Source organism: Equus przewalskii, chromosome 22 (genome assembly GCF_037783145.1).
Source record: "Equus przewalskii isolate Varuska chromosome 22, EquPr2, whole genome shotgun sequence".
In the NCBI taxonomy this organism is placed as follows: domain Eukaryota; kingdom Metazoa; phylum Chordata; class Mammalia; order Perissodactyla; family Equidae; genus Equus; species Equus przewalskii.
In genome coordinates this window covers 2,355,410-2,373,762 of record NC_091852.1, presented here as the reverse complement: position 1 = coordinate 2,373,762, position 18,353 = coordinate 2,355,410, and the positions used below count along the sequence as shown (strand labels likewise).

At 42.2% G+C, this 18,353-nt stretch overlaps 1 protein-coding gene across 30 annotated transcripts in view; it reads left to right on the top strand.

Annotated features, from left to right (window-relative positions):
• The first annotated feature begins 733 nt into the window (after window positions 1-733).
• Window positions 734-18,353, top strand: part of AOPEP (aminopeptidase O (putative)) — a 376,610-nt gene continuing 358,990 nt past the window's right edge. For 29 of the 30 annotated variants that reach the window (XR_011531426.1, XR_011531425.1, XR_011531428.1 and 26 more), the window contains exon 1: window positions 738-835. The gene's annotated coding sequence lies outside the window, so the exon portion shown is untranslated. Of the gene's footprint in view, window positions 836-18,353 lie in introns of all 30 variants that reach the window. The other variant, XM_070589924.1, reaches the window with a different exon arrangement.

The window sequence follows — 18,353 nt, the reverse complement described above, 5'->3', positions numbered from 1 at the left end:
GCAAGAGGAGGACTCTCCTTGCCTTGTTGATCCCATTTTCTATTCTTCCCCTAGTCTACTTTCTCACTTCCTCAAGGGCACCACCGCATTCTGTCCCCTCCCCATAGCTTTCCAACATGTTGATTCTTCTCTTGGTTGCTCTTCCTCCAGATCTTTACAGAGCTGGCTTTTTCTCTTCTCGGTTCAATGATCCTCTTCAGGGGGTGTTTTTTTGATATTTCACACTAAAGGGGCACCCCTCCCCCCTTCAGTTTCTGAGCAACTTATTCTTTTCCTTCCACACACTTGTCATCTGTACGAATGCATATGTATTTGTTGAGTTAGTCAATGTTTGCTTTCCCAACTAGAAGGTAATCTCCATGCGGGTAGGCACAGTGTCTCTTTTGTTTATCGCTGTACCCTAGATTCTGTAACAGGGTTTTCCTGGCGCACAGTAGGACTTGAATAAATTGTGGTGGAACAAATGAGTATGTAAACAACAGTAATAGCAGAGGCAGAGTAAAGCAAGGAATAGAAAAGGCACTTTTGTATTTCAATTACATTTTTTTTAATTAAGTGTCCACAAGATTTTGCAATTAGGAGTATTTTGTTTGGTAACAGGGCAGCCCTACAACACCCCAAACAAATGAGGCTCTTGGCGCGGTCCCAGGCCCGCCGCAGCCCCGCGCCTGCGCAGACCTCCCCGCAGCGGCCCAGCCCAGCTCCTCCCAAGGGGGCGGGCCAGGCAGACGGCGGCCGGGCGCGCGTGGATGACGTCACTCTGCGCGTGCCCGGGTAGCCCGTGGTAACCCCAAGTCTGCGGAAGTGGAGACCGGTGGGCAGGCGGCTGAGACAGGTAACCTGTGCGCTCCCTGTTGGGTCTCTGCCTTTCTCTCCTTCTTCGCCAGGATGGCTGCGGGGACAGCAGCGTCCCGATCTGAAGGCGACCGAGAACGCGCCCCTACCCTCGTCTTTCTTCGGTCGGCCGGGTACACATTCCCCTCAGTCCATCCATCCTGAGGCTAAACCGGTCCTTCCTGGGGACTTGGCTGAGTGGCCACTTCTGTCCGCCTGCGCTCTCGGGGTGGCGTTCGGCTCCGACTCTCCTCTCCCCCGGGGCAGACCCTTCCTCAGCCTACAGTTGCCGCCTCCTTCCTCTCTTGCTTCCCGGCCCACGTGGCCCTCCCCTCTCCGCTCCTAGCCCCACAGGGCTCATCTCTAGGCTTGTTTACGGAGGGAACAGTTTCCGATGCTGTTCATTTTCTCTCGCAGTGAAACCCATCCACCTCCCATCTCCCCGAGGATCCTTACTGGGAGCACCAAGTTTTGAGTTTTGGTGTCTCTAAAGAACATTTCGTTCTTTGTCGGTCTGGAGTTTTGCTCATTAACGCATGTATTTTTTGCAAAGGGAGGGGTGCAGTAATGTGAAAATCTGTTGTGATAATAGATGATCTAACATGGGGTCTAATCAACTGTTGAGATGGGTGGAACAGTTACAACGTTTCATTAAAATGGTCCTTCTTCTTGGATTTCTTTTTGGTTTTCAAGCAGTGATGACAATTATCCTTGCCCAGTTAGCCATCAAAACAAATAAGTAACAGAACCCCACTAGCAATGTTAGGACCCCCCGAAAAATAATAGGATTCATATTGTTGATAAAGGAATACAGATTGTTAACAAATCCAACCAGAATAGATATGGGAGGAAAAGCAGGATTCTGAAATCTTTTATCTGATTGATGGTTTGGTTTTGTATTTTATTTTACTTTTACTATGTTCCTTTTCTTTTGAGGAAGATTAGCCCTGAGCTAACATCTGCTGCCATACTCTTTTTGCTGAGGAAGACTGTCCCTGAGCTAACATCCGTGCCTGTCCTCCTCTGCTTTATATGTGGGATGCCTGGCACAGCATGGCTTGATAAGCAGTGCATAAGTTGGTGCCTGGGATCAGAACCGGTGAACCCTGGGCTGCTGAAGTGGAGCTCATGCACTTAACCACTACACCACCAGGCCAGCCCATTACATTTCATTTGTGAATAGTACATACCCTACTTCATATAATTCTGAGAAGCTTGTGAATGACTTGCTCATTGCTAAGATTGGGTTCTTCTTATATTTGAGGGACAAAGTGTAATAAGGTTAGGGATTAACAGTAGTTGCCCTTTGTTGACCTTCTGCTGTATCACAGGGACTGTGTTCAACATGTTGCATGTGGTTTCTCCTTAGCTTACGCAACAACCTTATGAGTTAGGAATTATTATTATTATTATTTTAAATTAAAATTTTTTATTGAGGTGTAATTGATATATAACATTATGTTAGTTTCAAGTGTACAACATAATGCTTTGGTATCTGTATATATTGTGAAGTGAGCACCACAATAAGTCTAGTTAACGTCAGTCACAATATATAGCTACAAAATTTTTTTTCTTGTGATGGGAACTTTTAAGTTCTACTCTGTTAACAACTTTCCAATATACAATACAGTATTATTAACTATAGTCACCATGGTGTACGTTAGATCCCCATGTTTTATTTATTTTATAACTGGAAGTTTTCACCTTTTGACACCTCAGACCCCCCACCCCTCTGGCAACCACCAATTCCTTCTCTGTTTGTATGACATCATTTTTTTTTTAGATCCTACATATGAGTGAGATCTTGCAGTATTTCTCTGTCTGACCTATTTCGTTAGCATAATGCCCTTAAGGTCCATCCATTTTGTCACAAATGGCAAGATTTCATTCTTTTTTATGGCTGAATAATATTCCATTGTGTATGCATACCACATTTTCTTTGTCTATTCATCCGTCAGTAGGCACTTCTCAGTTTACAGAGAGGGAAACTAAGGTTCAATTATGTGAAATTAACTTGCCAAAAATTCTTAGTAACTAAATGGTGGAGCCAGGCTTTAAGTTCAGGTCTGTATATGACTTCAAAGTCTGTACTTTTTTTTTCTTTTTTTGAGGAAGATTAGCCTTGAGCTAACATCTACCACCAATCCTCCTCGTTTTGCTGGACAAGATTGGCCCTGAGCTAACATCCGTGCTCATCTTCCTCTGCTTTATATGTGGGATGCCTGCCACGGCATAGCTTCGTAAGTGATGTGTAGGTCTGCACCTGGGATCTGAACCTGTGAACCCCAGGCCACCAAAGTGGAGTGTGAACTTAACTGCTCTGCCACTGGGCTGTCCCCTGTACTTTTTTTTTTTTTTAAATAACTCTACTATTAATGATCAAATTCTAGGCTTTTTACAATAGTCACATAATTCTGAGTGAACATGATTGTTCACTCATCTATTCAAATGATTTGACACTTTCTAATATCTTTAATATTAAGTTCTCATGTACCCAGAGTTAAAACACGTAGAAAGCTTAATTTATGCTCTACCTACACACATACCTTCCTTATTTTTGAGAATGAGATAAATGGCAGATAGGATTGCTCAGGATGACTCTTTTGTTTGGGGCCCTCAGGGAAGGAGTAGTTTTGGATAGTTGGAATTTTTACCCCTGGGGCCAGCCCTGTGGCCGAGTGGTTGAGTTCTCTATCCGCCTTGGCTGCCCATGGTTTCACAGGTTTGGATCCTGGGCGTGGACATGACACCACTCATCAAGCCACGCTGAGGTGATGTCCCACATAGCAGAGCCAGAAGGACCTGTAACTAGAAGATGGGGGCCTTTGGGGAGAAGGAGAAATAAGAAAAAAAAAAAAGAAGATTGGTAATAGAAATAGAAATAGAAAGGGAAAATCATATTGACTGGAATCAATCATTTTGCATGGAAAATTCTTGAATGCACTTAACAATTCCTTGCCTTTTTTTTTTTTTTAAATACCTGCAGCTTCTTAATTTTACCAATTTTTTTTTCTGTCTGACCTATTTCATTAGCATAATGCCCTCAAGGTCCATCCATGTTGTTGCAAATGGCAAGATTTTGTTCTTTTTATGGGTTTGTAATATGCCATTATATATATATATTCTGCAATTTCTTTATCCATTCATCCATTGATGGACACTGAGGTTGTTTGCAAGTCTTGGCTATTGTAAATAGTGCTGCAATGCACTTGGAGGGGGGTGCATATAACTTTTTCTTTTTCCGGAGGAAGACTGGCCCTGAGCTAACATCTGTGCCCATCTTCCTCTACTTTATATGTGAGATGCCTGCCACAGCATGGCTTGCCAAGCGGTGCCATGTCCCCACCCGGGATCTGAACCGGCAAACCCCAGGCCGCTGAAGCAGAATGTGGTGAACCTAACTGCTGCGCCACCAGGCTGGCCTGTGCGTATAACTTTTTGAGTTAGCGTTTTCATTTTCTTCAGATAAATACCCAGAAGTGGAATAGTTGGATCGTATGGTGGTTGTATTTTTAGTTTTTGAGGAACCTCCATACTGTTTCCCATAGTGGCTGCACCAGTTTACATTCCCACGAGCAGTGTATGAGGGTTCTCTTTTCGCCGCATCCTCTCCAACACTTGTTATTTTTAGTCTTTTTGCTAATAACCATTCTAACAGGTGTGAGGTGGTGTCTCATTGCAGTTTTGATTTGCGTTTCCCTGATGATTAATGATGTAGAGCATCTTCTCATGTATTTGTTGGCCATCTTTGTGTCTTCCTTGGGAAAATGTCAATTCAGATACTCTCATTTTTTAATCAGATTGTTCGTTTTTTTTGATATTGAGTTGTATGAGTTCTTTATATATTTTGGATATTAGCCACTCGTCAGATACATGATTCGCGAATACTTTGTCGTATTCGGTAGGTTGCCTTTTCATTTTGTTAGCAGTTTCCCTGCAGAAACTTTTTAGTTTGATGTAGTCTCACTTGTTTATTTTTTGCTTTTGTTGCTTTTGATTGGTGTCAGATTAAAAAAATCATCGCCAAGATGTATGTCAAGAAGCTTACTGCCTAAGTTTTCTCCTAGGAGTTTTATGGTTTCAGGTCTTACGTTCAAGTCTTTAATCTGTTTTGAGTTAATTTTTGTGTATGGTGTGAGGTCGTGGTCCAGTTTCATACTTTTGCATGTGGCTGTCCAGATTTCCCAACACCATTCATTGAAGAGACTGTCCTTTACCCATCGTGTAGTCTTGGCTCCTTTGTCATAAATTCGTTGACTGTATGTACATGGGTTTATTTCTGGGCTCTGTTAATTAATCTGTGTGTCTGTTTTTATGTGAATTATGCCTCTTCATACTTCCTCATTCGTGTGGTGTTAACTTAATACTTAGCGATTTGCTTTGAATGTGAGCTCCTAGAAGACAGGGATGAAGATGTCAACTGAAATAACATTGTTACTGAACTGTGAGCAAAATACTGGGTAACGATGTTCAACTGGAGCTTGAGCATACGTTATAATGTTATTTTTCTTCTCACCTAATATTTAGTCTAAAAATAGTAAGGAAATTAATAATAATGATAACATCGCCTAGTATTTGTATGGTATTTACGGATGTCAGACGTTGTTCCAAGCGCTTTACCTATGAAGTAGGTACTGTCATTGTTCTGTTTTACAGATGAAGAAACTGAGGCACAGAGAAATTAAATGAATTGTTAAAATTATGATGCTGGTTGGTGGTGAAATTGGAGTTTGAACCTAGGCTCTCTGGCTCCAGAGATGGTTTATTCTAAGTTTTGAGTTGACCCTTGGGTCAATATCGACCTTGCCGTGTAAATTGTTTTACCTGCCACATTCTTCCTGTACCCTCTCTTTTTATATGATCTTTAAAACAGAATGTTAACCTCTGAGTTTAGCAGGCAATGGAAGAGCAACTGAACCCAAACTGTCAGACGGGTAACAGGTGCCTCTCATTTGATTGCTCTGATAGCATTTTAATGGAATTCAGACTGCGTTTTCACAGCTTAGTTCCTATTATCTTTCTGTGAGAGCCTTGTCTTTGAAAAGCAGATCCTGAAACTTTCTATGATCTCATATCGCATGTATATTGTGTTGGTGTTTGACTTTAGATATTGTATGATTTCCACACTACTGTTGTGTGGGTAGAAAGAGCTTTTTCTTTCTAATGTTATTAACTGTCACAATGGTTTATGGCTCACTCATTTTGTTGCTAACTCCTTTCTCTGTGTGCTTGATTCTTGAAGAAATTATTTTGAAATAGCATTTTTATATACATAATCAATTTCATTATAATTTTTTCTTGGCTTTTTCTTTTGCTTACATTTTATTTCTTTGACACTTGCAATTTAGGTTTAGTTTTTGAAACTGATGGGAATCAGAATATGCTTGATATATTTTGGCCGCAAAGGAGACATACCAGCCTGTTTCTTTTGGCGCCAATAATATCTTGTGTATGTAGCAAGTATGGTGCATATTTGGAGGTATGAGCTGTCTGAATAATGTCTCGTAGAAATAGAACTATAGAATGAAAAGAGTTCAGAGTTCTTACATATATCGCTTTTACCCTTCATTCAGCAGCTGGGCATCTGAAACCTGGGATGATTAAATGATTTGCCTATATTCATACAGTATTAAAATCCTTTTTTTTAAAAGATTGGCACCTGAGCTAACATCTGTTCCCAATCTTTTTTTTCTTCTTCTTCTTCTCCCCAAAGACCCCCAGCACATAGTTGTATATTCTAGTTGTAGGTCCTTCTGGTTGTGCTATGTGGGACGTCACCTCAGCATGAGCAGTGCTGTGTCTGCGCCCGGGATCTGAACCGGTGAAACCCTGGGCCACCAAAGCAGAGTGCGCGAACTCAACCACTTAGCCACTGGGCTGGCCCCTAAAATCCATTTTTTAAAAAAGAATACCAATGTTCTGTGTTCTTTTGAGTCATACCTCATTGTATTTGTGTAGCATCCTTACTTGTAAAAGGAAACGCCCAAGTTTTTTCTTATATGTGCTGAGTTATCATTCTTCTTATAGTAATATGTTCTGTGTGAGAGAGAATGACCTGAATTAGACAGGTTGCAGAGAGAATGAACTGATGTGATGGATCCAAGAGATACTTAAATTAAATTGATAGGAATTTGCAATTGTTTATGTGTAGGTGAGAGTAAGAAATCTGGGATGATCCCCAGGATTCTAGGTTGGGTAACTGTGTAGATGGTGGTGTCGTTCACTAGGAAAACTTAGTTAGTCAGAGCTGGATATATGATTTGAAGTGACTAGAGCATGGGTTGCATAAGCAAGTGAGAAAGATTGAAGCTAGAGCTCAGGACACACCCACATCTAAGAAGTGGGGTAAGGAAGGGCCAAAGAGGTAGGAAGATACAGAGGAGAGAATGGTATTGCAGATAGCGAAAGAGGAGAGGATTTTCAGGAGGGTGTGGTAATCTGTGTTAATGCTCCCAAATTGAGCACTGAAAGACCTCGCCGAAGTTGATCACTAGGAAGTTGTTTGCCTCCCTTGGAGTTTTATTGGCATGGTAGGGATGTGTGCAGGGAGTCAGTGGGCTGAAAGGGAGGTGGAGTAATGGGGATAGGAGTGAAGTCTGTTCTAAGGAACTGGGCTGTGAGGAGAGAGAGAACTGAGTTGGAGATGTGGAAGGATGGAAGGAAGGGTTTTTGTTCATTTGTGATTTTTTGTTTTTCTCTAAGAAGAGATTGGAACGTTTCCTTATTTCTGAGGTGAAAAGGGCTGAGCAAGAGGAAGCAGTTGAGGTGTAGCGTATGCAGGGGACTACATGATTGAGGAAGCTGGGTCGCAGAGGGGGCCAGTGAGAGACAGTATCCAGAGCACAGGCCGTGATCAGGGTGTGCTGGGACCAGAGGCCACTTCTCTCCTGGGAGGGGTGGGGAGAAGGCTGGGGATAGATGTAAATCAGTTCATAGGATGGGGAAGGAATGTGTGGAAGTTCTTGTCTGATGGGAGCAAAGTGTCTTAAGTGAAGCAAGTAAATTTGCTGATATTGAGGGTTGATTTGGTGGAGGGAGGATTGAGGGGAATGGTAGAAGTTTAGCATGGTCAAAACTACAGAAAATAAGCTGGGAAAAGCCAGGAGCTGAGGGGATGACTAGAGAGACGTGAAGCGTTGCCCGCCTGGTAATGCCGAGGGTCCCGCTGAGGTTGGAGTCTGTGAATATGTAGTGTCAACTATTTTGGTGCTTGTGTGATATTCGTATTGGTTTGTTTTGCTTTTGTTGAGCTCAGTACACCAAGTTTAGAGAGGGAAAATTTGAATGATTCACTTGGTTGAAGATTTGGTTTTTTAGAACAGGTGTATCAGAAGGATGAAAGGGCAAGAGAATTGAGGTTAAAATGTTCTAAGACTGATTAAAGAAATGGACCACATTATTGAAGAGGGCCAGAGAGGAGAGACTCCCAACTTCAGAAACATTGTTAATTCTCTCTTGTAGGGACTGTCCTGTGCGTTGTAGCAGAGCACCCCTGGCTTTTACCTACTAGATGCCAACAGCAGGTCCCCCCAGTTGTGACAATCAGAAATTCCTCCAGACATTGCCATATGTCCTCTGAGCGGCAGGATCACCCCTGATTGGAACTGCTGCCTAGAGTCAGAAGGAGCTGATGGATTGGCGATAGTGGAAAAGACGAGGGCCTGGAGTCTCAAAGACATAAGTCAAAGGATTGGCAAGTAAGCAAGGGAAAGAGTAGGGAGAACAGGGGGCCGTGTTCTGAAATTGGACCGTGGAAATTAGCTGTTTCAGAGGTGTGGCTGTTCCAAGGAATGAAAATGGCAAGAACGAACCATTGGTTTGCTGAGTGGAGTGAAGGCGAAGGTTGTTGGCACTGAGTAGGTGATTTTGGGAGAGAGAGAAAGTAGCTAGCCTGTGGTTATGGAGCAAGTTGGAAAAGCAGCCATGAGGTGAAAGCAGAACCAAGACTTTCTAGATTTTCCTTACTCTCCCCATTAATCGTTTCTCAACTCTTTTCCTAACATTACCGCTTCCCTGAACTTGTACCTGCCTCCTGTAGTGTTTTAAAAAGTCATGGAATTTATCTAGCTTATTTTCTGTAGTATTTTTTAGGTGAGTAGTTCTTTTTCGTTTCTTTCTCAGTATTTTCTTGATCTGATTTTGTGATCCTTTACCTCAAAGTATACTACTTTTCAAGAGACTCCGGTTCTGTGCTGTGTGACCTAAGTTCAGAGCGTGTTTCTTGCATTCGGGCATCTCGTGAAGTCTGCTGTCTTTGGCAGGAGAAATGGCCACACAGCCTTAACTCTTACAGCCTCTTAGAAGTATTCTTTCCCCCTGCCTTTGCTCCCTGGACCCCTAGTTTGTTTTCTTTTGCTCTTTATTGTTTCATATTTGTTTTTAACGTATAATTATATGTATGTACAGTGTTAGTTGAGAAGTACTTGCTGTGGACTCAGTATGCAGGCCACACACTGCTGGTAGATCATGCCTGTAAACGCTCTTTCCTGTGTACATTATGCCTTTAGATGCTCATACTTCCAGGGGAACTTGTTTTTTTTACCTTGTCTTAATGAACTTACCCTACATTGTTCATCAAGAAAAAATGGGTACTAACTCCCACCCCTTTTACAAAGCATTAAAAAAAAATCTCCACAGGTACAAGCTGACCGAGGTTTTATTATTATATCACGTGTTGTTATTGCAAAATGGGAAGTAGGTGGCATTAAAAGCCATGACATTGTCACTTGATTTTCATACAAATTATTTTTTGTGGAAGCTGATCTATTTGATACCGGGTAAAAAGCAGCTTCTGGTATTAGTGATTAACAATGATATTTTGTTTATTTATTTATTTATGTATTTGAGGAAGATTAGCCCTGAGCTAACTGCTGCCAATCCTCCTCTTTTTGCTGAGGAAGACTGGCCCTGAGCTAACATCCATGCCCATCTTCCTCTGCTTTATACGTGGGACGCCTACTACAGCATGGCTTTTTGCCAAGTGGTGCCGTGTCCGCACCCGGGATCCAAACCGGCGAACCCCAGGCCACCTAGAAGCGGAACGTGCGAACTTAACTGCTGCGCCACCAGGCCGGCCCCTAACAATGGTATTTTATGACCTTGTTTCCATACTTAAGTATGAGGATTTCTAAGAAGATTAATTTATTACCTCAATGAAGAATGAGAACCAATTTTTCACATGGACCTGATTTGTTTTGGTGTTTAGGATCTAGCACCTCAAAGAATGGACATTCATGCTAAGCGTAGAAAGCATGCTAAAAGACAACACTTTGTCAGAGAAGTTGTGCTTTAAAAAGCAGCGTCAGCGCTGCATCCCCTCAGTTGCTCTCTCTTGGCAGACGACACTCAGGGAGTGCTGTGTTCAGTCTGCAGCCACGCTCAGTACTTGGACAGATCTAAGCTTCCTCAGTGGTCACCCTGGAGCGGATGCATGCCTAGGGACTTCGACTATTGTTTCTAACAAATCTTTTCGATTTGGAACATGGCTTAACGTCTTTTCTAATAGAGTGTTTTAGGTTCTGCTAATACCATGGTTACAGTGTATGTTGTGTTTAGTCGTTTACTTACAATGATTTAAGAAAGTCGTATTTTTTTTACAGTACATGGTAAATTATTAATGTTATACAGTATTTGCAACATTTAACTAGCTTGTGGCCAACACTTTAAAAACTTCCTTCTCCACTGGTGTAGTTGTGTATTTGTTCTTTGGCTTACACTTTTTCGTTAAGCGTGTATCGAAGTCTCAAAGAAAAACAAACTATTTAATCTTACCTTTAAAACTTCCTAATTAATTTTAACATGATCCCCAAATTAAGTGATAGTTATATGTTCGAATTTAAAAGACAGTTGAGCTCCTGAAGATCTTTTCAAGATATTTAAGCTATATCAAATGCACTTTCTTATCTTGTTCCCAAATCCCTTCCAATTTCTAGAAATTTGTTGAAATCTTTTCTTGGGAAGGATGAACTGAATACTTGTTCATTTCACCACTTAGAACCTGATGCTGGGAGACTATTTTAACCCTTGATGAGATGGATTTGAAAGCCATTTAGAGAGAATGGGACATGTATTTGTAGTGTGCAAATTCTGAACCTATCTCTGAATGGAGAAATCTGTGTTATATGTTTATTCCCACAAAGGACCAGAATGTAAATATTGAGATCTGAATGCTTCTGATATTTCTAGAGAATCCCTGAGTTTATAGTTGACCTCATTGTGCCTCTAGATGCAGTACTCTTTGCTGAGTTGTCTGTACAGCTGTAGCCCTGTGACAATCACCAAATAAATCACTAAATGGAGGGAGCCTGTCTTGATTTCTGGCTAAAGGAAGTGTACATCCTTAAGACAGGAACAGAGGGACCTCTTGCCCTTCCTACAGCTTTCCTGCTGTAGGAAGTATAGTTTCCTATGGAGGACAGGCTGTTGATGTAGGGGAGGAAGTGGGGGCTGTAGGATCAGGCAGAGGCCAGGATTAGGGGGAGGGATAGAAAGGGTGTTTATCCCTGGAGCTGCCAAGAAAGGACAAGCTTATCACCCACCTATAAGTTTTGAATGATGGGAACTTTCTGAAAATACTCAGTGGCAAGAGTCCTACACAAGAAGCCCTACAGCAAGCAGAGCATTTGCCAGTTGGAGCCATTTTTTAGCATCATTGAACTCCATAGTGAATACTAAATGGTGCTGGTTGGGAGGAGACCAGAGTTAGATCAAGCCAATGGTTCTCAAAATCTGGCCTCTGGACCAGCAGTATTAGTATCACCTGGAACTTGTTAGAAATGCAAATTCCTGGAGCCCAGTAGTTTGTGTTTTAACAAGATCTTCAGATGATTCTTAGTGCACATCAAGTTTGAAAACCACTGGCGTAGGAAATTCAAGTGGTTGAGAGCCATTTTGCCTAATTGTGGTGGCAAAGTCACAGTGTTGGGAAGGAATGAGTGAAAACTTCATTGCATGCTGGGACATCCTTTAATCCTTATGTAGGGATGGCCTTCCTCTTACAGATTATGCTGTGTTTCAAGTTGAAGGGCAGAAGAGATACTGGTGTCTTCACTGTAGATATGAGTAACAGGTAACACTTCTCTTATAGGTAGAGAATACCCCCATTCATGGCTGCAATTCACTCTGGAATCTAAATTCTACCAGACTGTAGTGGGAAAGAGCTTTTCACCTTGTCTCCTTTTCCATTTTAAATACTTATTTCCTTGATTCTTTCTTTTTTTTTTTATTATTTTATATATCCAATGACCTGTGAGAATCCTGTGTCCATGGCTTTATGATAGCAAAAGTTGGTTCCAGTAGCTAAGCGGCTCAGAAGCATTGGGGTATGTAAGAATTACCTGGACCTCTTCTTTATTTATTTACGTATCTTGGTGAGGAAGATTTGCCCTGAGCTGACATTTGTTGCCAATCTTCCTCTTTTTTTTTTTAGCTTGAGAAAGACTATCCCTGAGCTAACACCTGTGCCGGTCTTCCTCTATTTTGTACGTGGGTCATTGCCCCAGCATGGCTGACGAGTGGTGTAGGTCCATGCCCGAGATCTGAACCCATGAACCAGGATCAGAGCTGCCAAAGTGGAGTGCATTGAGCTCAGCCACTGTGCCACGGGGCTGGACCTGGACATCTCATTTAAAATGTGGATTATTGGCCCCTATCCCTGGAGATTCTGATTTCATAGATCTGACATAGTGTCCAAGAATCTGGATTTTCAACAAGTACCACGCCCACCAGCCTGCCCTTTCCCAGTTGATTCTGGTGTGTGTGGTCCTCACACCACACTTTGAGAAACACTGTGCTAGACACTAACACATTGCTAGTAGCTGCCTGAATGTTTAGTACTCCCTGGGAAGTTGTACAGAGATGCTTGGGATAAAATTCTTTGAGAAATCATGAGTAGTCTCCCTAGGTTAAAAATGCCCCTGAAGACCACTTTGACAGTGTAATATAATAACACAAAAACCAGGGGCCGGCTCCATGGCTGAGTGGTTAAGTTGGCGTGCTCCGCTGTGGCGGCCCAGGGTTCGGATCCTGGGCGCTGACATGGCACCGCTCATCACGCCACGTTGAGGCAGCATCCCACATCCCACAACTAGAAGGACCTGCAACTAAGATATACAGCTTTGTACATGGGGGGTTTGGGGAGATAAAGCAGAAAAAAAAAAATACTGGCAACAGTTGTTAGCCCAGGTGCCAATCTTTAAAGAAAGAAAAAAAACCAATCAGACTTAAACATTTTGTAGTTATAGTATAATTATAGTTAGTATAGTTTTAGTTAGTAAAATATAGTATAATTATGTAGTATAATTAATATTTTTGGAATAATCTTTAGAAAGCTTATCTTTACAGTTATGGAACTACATATTAAAGCTTCACACAGTCAAAGAATAATTAACTTCAGAAAATACGGGGAAAGTATATCTTTTCACAGTCCCCGACCCATGTGCTAGAAGCCTAAAAGGCATCAAGAATGTTAAGAAAATACTCTGTCCACGAGCCTACAGGCTCATACCCTCAGTCCACTGTCAGGAGCAGGAGCTGATTTATCTGAAATGATTTATGATTTTTTCCTGCATAGAACTATAAAAAAATTGTTATATCTAGCTTTCAGAAAAATGATTAATGAGGGCAGGAAGCATTTCTCTCTCTTTTTTTCTGTTTTCTTTAGAGAGCGCCTCCAGTTACTGTCTCTCCCTGTGCCTTGCTACTCCAGGATTCAGTTAGGGCTCCTTGACATGGATCAGAACAAAGACAGTGGCATGTTCTTGTTTCACCTCCTTAGGATGGATAACTACCACAGAGGTAGCTGTTCCCTCTTTTCAGTGGGATAAGGAAGTGAAAAAGAGAGCAGTTAAATGTTCCAGTGTCTGCACTGTGATTTTTTTTTCAAGGGAGGGTTGTGTAATGCTATGCCCCTTCAGGAGTAGGGGTAAGCTCCTCTTAGGAAGCTGTTTCAAACCACCCACGGTACTAATATGTATCGATTTCCCTAAAAGTAGTAATACACTTAGAAAGGGAGAATGGGAATAGTGGAAAAGAAACTAAATCTCCATCTGTCAAAAGAAACTCAATAATGCCAAAAATGCATAACTCAAAAAATAACAGCATAAGGCTATTTTTTAGTAATATGGAGGTTGTGACAGGGCTGGTGGCCCCTCCTTTAATTGGCCCTAAGGAGTGAGTGGATCTAGGGTTCAGAAGAGGGCATGGCAGAAGTCAGCTGTTTTTTATTATCAACTTTTTAGTACTACTTAATTTTATTTTTAACAGTGTGTATGTTCTTTTGCTTAAAATGAGAAATAATTAGGGGCCAGCCCCGTGGCTGAGTGGTTAAAGTTCCATGTGCTCTGCTCAGGTGGCCTGGGTTTGAGTGTTTGGATCTTGGGTATGGACCTACCCCGCTCATCAGCCATGCTGTGGAGGTGTCCCACATACAAAGTAGAGGAAGATTGGCACGGATGTTAGCTCAGGACGAATCTTCTTAGCAAAAACAAAAAACAAAATAACTAAATTTGAAAATATGGATGTTCTGTACAGAGTTTGGTGTTTTTGAGTAAAGTTTGACTTTTTTAGTTCAATTTTCTAGTGAAGGGCAGAGCTGAAGGAGGCTTTTCAGGATAATTAAGCCAATTAAATATGGAAACAGCCCTTTAATTAATTAATCAACCAATCTAACTGTTGGTATTGTAAGCACCACATAGACCCAAGAGTAAGGTCGCCAGATTTAGCAAACAAAAATAACTATGTCCCATGCAGTATTTGAGACATACTTATACCAAAGTATTATTCGTTGTTTATCTGAAATTCAAATTCAACTTGGCATTGTGTATTTTATCTAACAGCTGTATCCAAGAAATACTTAATTTGTGAAAATTATTAGAATGGAACTGTCTCATTCAACTTAGGGGTATGTGATCTAATGCACTTTGCTGTGCTTTTTTTTTTTAATTGGTTTTTTAATTTTAATTTTTTTTTTTTAAATATTGGTACCTGAGCTAACATCTGTTGCCAATCTCCTTTTCTTTTTTTTTTCTTCTTCTTCTCCCCAAAGCCCCCCAGTACATAGTTGTATATTCTAGTTGTAGATCCTTCTGGTTGTGCTATGTGGGACGCTGCCTCAGCATGGCCTGATGAGTGGTGCTAGGTCTGCACCCAGGATCTGAACTGGCGAAACCCTGGGCCCCCGAAGCGAGCGCATGAACTTAACTATTTGGCCAGAGGGCGGCCCCTCTGCTGTGCTTTTAATGGGCAGTTTTTGACCTAGGATTGAACTTTGCTTCATCAATAGAGTGAAGTCCTAAGAGTCTAGGATCTGGAGCCAGACCATATGAATCTAAATTTCACCCTTCCATCTAGTAACTGCAAGCTTAGGGAAGTATCTTAACCTCTCTGGGCCTCAATTTACTCATCTGTAAAATGGAAATGATAGACCTACCTTATAGGATAGTGAGGAGAAAATGCAATAATGACTTAATGTGCCTAGCCTGTCTCATACCAAGCACCCAATAGATGTTAGATGCAGTTGCTAATGGTTGCTGATGCTAGTGTATAAAGGTCAAGTGCTTTCTCAAAGATTTCTGAATAGCCCGGAAGAGTTCTGAGTTGACTGAATCCCCACAGGGGAAAGACTCTGGTCTAGTTGGTTTCTGTAAGGTGTTCTAGATGCGTGTTGCTTGCTTAGGGCTGACATGTTGAAGCGAAGTTTTGCATCAATGGGATTCTCTTGGCCTGCCATTGTATGGATCTGTTCCCCATCTTGTTCCCTGATGGGGTGGGAGGTCTCTGGCATTTTTTCAAAGGAGCATTACCAAATGTGCAGATTATATTCCGTAGGAACATCAGGGCACTGTGAAAGATTACACCACCTTATGCTGTAGGAGAAAAGAAGTACTTTGTCTCAAGGGAGATAAAGAAAAGGACAAGAAAAAATTTTAAATTAATGGGCTGACCAAGTGGCCTATATCTAAATCTCCATGAGTGTCATGAAACGATATTCAGTTTTCTATGATTGAGGTATCCATGCCACAAGTGTCCACTAAGCGTTTGTTCACCTGGTTAGCTTTGTCCAGGAGCGAGTGTTTCATCACTAAGATCGCTTCTCAAATCTGGGTCCGGTTCTTCATGCTGTTTTCCTGTCATCAGGTTGTAGGAGCTCATCCTCATTTTCCCTCTTCTTAGAATTGCCTCCACCTCCTCCTCTCCTGGGATTTTGTTTTTCCCAAGACTGGCTACGGACTGGCCACACTTTCCTTAGCTTTCACCTTTGTTTATTGCCCCTACGGTTGTCTTCACACTCTTTTGAGGTTAGGGATTTTATTGCTAATCCTTATGGAAAAAATAGAAAAGGCCTAACAAAAGTAGCATTGTTTAAAGATTTGTAGCTTTTACAATCATGGGTACCAATTCAGAGCTAAGACGGTAACTGCTAAAATTGGAACCGGAAGACAAGATGGGCTTCCTTCTTCCTTCTGCTGAGCGTGAAGCTCAGCAAACCTCTTCTTGCTCTATGTACTGCTCCTCTGTCTCTTCTAACTCCCTGGAAGATCCTTCTTTCCAGCACCAGTGGAGATTGTGAAATCAAGAAAGAGCCCTAAGAATCCTCCCCGGTCTCAAGTGTGCAGTTTGTGTTTCCAAGGACCTCCAGATAGGATGATTCTCTGTTTGAAAATATAACTGGGATTTTGTTTTAATTAGGTATGATAAAATGACAGACATGGAGACAAACTGCCCTTGAAAGAAAAGTTTATAGTTTTACAGTTCCCAAGACACCGGGGCATGCCATGCAGAGTCACACGTGGAAAGCACCAGGGTTGGTCAGGAGGCAGAAGGAGCAAGGAGAAAGCATTGGCACCGAGCTTTGGTTGTGGTTTCTGGAGAAAAGTCAAGGCAGGGCAGGACAGGGTAGGGAGTCTTAGGATTGGCTAGTTTGAATAGTTTCGGAGGGCTCTGGGCTATGGAGGTGTCCCTGGTTGTCTGGTATTTTGCCTTGGGTGATTTAGGATGGGAGAATATTGGCTTGGCATGTGAGAGTTAGATAAAGGAGGTAGTTGAGGGTATGGACTCTGGATTGGTTGCTTTGCGTGTTAGCTAGTTCTGGAAGGGGTTGTCTCTCCAGGATCAGCAAGGCCCCAAGATGCCGAAGTTTCGTAAAATACAGAAAATAATAACATGATTAATACATACCCTTTCCAGTAGAACTGTGTTTATCACAGAGGTGGTTCTTTAGGGGGCATTTTCTTAATGATACCAAGAATGATAAAGTGGCTCCTTGTACCCCAGGAGTTTCCAGTCTAGCTTAGTAGATAAAGCCTGCAGACATGAAACAGTGACTGGTTGTGGACGGCACAAGATGATGTGCCAGAAGGACCCTCGCAGTGTAATGGAAGTTCAGTGAGGAGACACTGCAGTGTCTTAGGTGCAGCGGAGGGCAGTGGTTGAGAGAATGGTCTTTGAAGTCAGCCTGCTAGGTCCATCTGGCTTTACCATGTGTTAGCTGTGGAACCTTGAGCAAGTTATTCAGTCCCTGAGTTTTAGTTTCCTCGCCTGTAAAATGAGTTTAATAATACACACCTCATAGAGTTATTGTGAGTCTAAATGAGTTAATACATTGAAAATGCTTAGAACAAAGTCTAGCACCCACCGAGTATTCAGTAACTATTAGCTGTTATTAGGGTTGTGGAGGAAAGTTTAGTGGAGTGGACAGAATTGACCTTTAAGGAGAAGAGGGAGAGGACGTGGGGCAGGGGAGGAAAAGGAGCCCGGCAAATTCAGGTGAAAGAGGTTGATCTGGTAGGGTAAGTTTGGAAAAATAGGTTGGTCAGAGCTTTGGATTCTAAGGAATTTGCATTTTTTCTTGAAACTGTAGGGGAGGAGGACGTTTCCTCTCCCCAAATGTGGGTTCGTCTGGCTGGAGAACGAATTAAATTCACATGAGACAGAATAGCAAGAGAAAATTAAACAAAGCTTTATGAGGAACCTTGGCCCGGGGCCTTTCTTCCCGAAGGAAGAAAGGGCACCGAAGAAGTGGGGTGCACATAGTGGTTATATACCCCCAAACAAGGTGTTTCACATGTGATTGAAATGTCCCTTTTACAATAGTCACGAGGCCGCTCTGTCAGCACAGAACTCGATGGAAACGACAGATAGGTCTGCTGTCCCAGTGAACACCGCGGGGTGGCAGGTGTGTTGCCTCGGGCTGGGGGTGGGGGGTTGTGGGGGGCGGGTCACAGATGAGTGCCGCAATCAGTTCCCAGCCTAAAGAAAGATGCTTAATCTTTAAGAAATGCCAGCGTTGGGAGGGGGAGGGAAGTTAGTTACAGGAGGTTACCAGACTAGCACAATAAAATGTAGATTTTAAGTCCTTGCCTTTGGTATTGATTAAGAACTTTTAGAGAGAAGGTCACCTCCTTTCTTCTTCCTGGTACAGAGAGGGAGGCAGCTTTTACAGACAGAGATTTACCTTACAAATGTAAATGTGTCCTAAGGAAGGGCAAGTTCCATTCCTCAGAGCCTCCTTCCCTGTCCCA